The following is a 2,248-nucleotide window of genomic DNA, read 5'->3' as shown; positions in this document are numbered from 1 at the left end:
ATAATTTAAGAAATGTCAGCAAAATTATTCGTAGAATTTTTGTTGGAAATTCAATAATTGGCAGCTGGTTTCCGGAGGCACCGTTCAGATGCATCTTCTTCCGGTGGTCAGCATTACAGACGAAGGCTTCATCTAAAATCGAAACATCACATTTCATCGGGTAGTACATGAGTATACATATGTCACGATTAATCGAATAATTGAAAAAAAAAATAATAATATTTGGCAAAGTTGTAAACAAAACTGTATGATTTATGTCCAATCTTTACCAAAAAATACTTTGTAAAAATGAATGCAGTGAGAATTAACAATAAGATCACTTCATTATTTTCTGCGAAATTCTGTCTCTGAAAACAATATTTCGAGAAATACGCGAGCAAAGATTGACGGAGCTGACCGGTATAGCCCAGAGGTCCGTTCTGGCAAAGTTTCAATCTCCTACACTTTTTTGCGATTGCCTTGAAACTTTGTGAAAATATTCTGGACAATTAAATTTCAAAAATCACGTAACCCCTTAAAGCATTTTAATCCAGAATTTATGCCTCTAGCAATAATTTTCGGAAAGCGATAAAATGAAAAGTAGTGCACCAAGGTGACGATTATGCGATTGGATAACCTTAGAGCAGCTTAGGTACAGACATAAAAAGAATAATGATAACAGACACAGTGTACACCCGATATTTGGAGAGAACACTTGTCACAACTGCTTAATGGCGAAAACAGTGCCACGATGGCTGAGGAAAAACGGCACCAACAAACGACCGCGACGAACTTATCGTGTCGCCACTCGACTATGACGAGGTGAAAACAGCTCTTAAGCGATTTAGCACAAAATAGGCACTGTCTAATTTAAAAGAACAATGAGCTGTTAGTTCAGCCTTTTAGCAAAAAAACAAAAACAAAAAAAAAAGTTGGTGTTTTAGTGAAGAAGGTATTTGTAGGCCACACACGAGGAATATATGCGTCTGTGGGAACTACTATACTTTTGGCAGCAATAAAGAATGTAGGACTCGAAGCCAGCATATACTCCACCAACATGAACAAGTGGTCCTTTAAGATCGGTAGGCAATGGGAAACAGATCCCTCTCTAGTCGTAACGAACCTAAGCTCCATAAGTCTCATATTATTCCCTTCATATACTACCTTTCTGGCACATAAACAACGACGATAACGAACCGCGATGAAAAAGTCTTTCAAGCTTTCGAGAAAACTACTACCCGCAAAATCTCTGGAGCCGAGTGAGCGATAAATATCGAAGAAGATGGAAGCACGAGTGTGGGATCTATGGCGACATGAATACAGTTAAGCGCATGAAAATCCAAGAATAAGATGGTTAAGCTATGGCATACGCAAGAAATATGATGATCCAGCAAAAAACTTCTGATATTCGAGATTCATGGGTAGAGAACAGAAGCAAGTGCGCCCACGCATCTAAAAGAAGTACTAAGTGCATAGCAACCTGTCTGCACTTGGCATGTAGAATTGGCGAGATCTCGCAAAAATTGTATGTGACCGGACTGTAGAAGTTTCAGTTTCCACGAGAACTTTCGGACATAGCTCGCTGGGCGTAGGATCGGTGGAAAAAATAGACCACACTTTATTTAGGAGAGAATATGAACCTTTATGTCATGCTAAAAGGCTTAAAGATGGTGGATGGCGCAGATACAAGCGATTCAAAAGCGGAACTTTCAACATATACATGCATCAACAATGGCTGCTGGAGTGGGCTTCGACATCTATCGCGCAGCTTGATCTCAGGAGGTTATTCCAGCTGCCGATATACCGCAGTATCTTCCAGGAAGAAAAAATCTTCGTTATATATATAGTAGGTTCCAGGCCACAAAGTAATTCCGGGAAACGAAATATGTGATGAAATTACAAAAGTTGTTCAAGAAGTATGCAAATCGTTCAAAACGATACACAACGAAATTTGCGAACGGTCTAACAGACGAATAAGGTTATGGGGAATGTCTTACGAGCGTGCAGAATCGATAAGACACATGTAGAAAGTGCAGGGAATTACAAGCGAGGTAGACGCTGGAAAACCTGCTCTTCTTATATTCGATTATTTCTACAACACGGCTTAGATATTTAGGAGCTCAGTAATTCAAGGAACTAGTTGAAGTATCATAATTAAATATCAAGTCTGTATTGAACTTCGCAAGATTGTATTAATAAATAATAAATTTGAACTGTAAATATATGTTTGGCATGACTGCTAGTCAGTGTAACCTAACTTAAGATTACT

Source organism: Bactrocera latifrons, unplaced genomic scaffold (assembly GCF_001853355.1).
Source record: "Bactrocera latifrons isolate USDA-ARS-PBARC rearing strain unplaced genomic scaffold, ASM185335v1 scaffold_167, whole genome shotgun sequence".
NCBI classification, from domain to species: domain Eukaryota; kingdom Metazoa; phylum Arthropoda; class Insecta; order Diptera; family Tephritidae; genus Bactrocera; species Bactrocera latifrons.
This window is presented reverse-complemented; position numbering follows the sequence as displayed.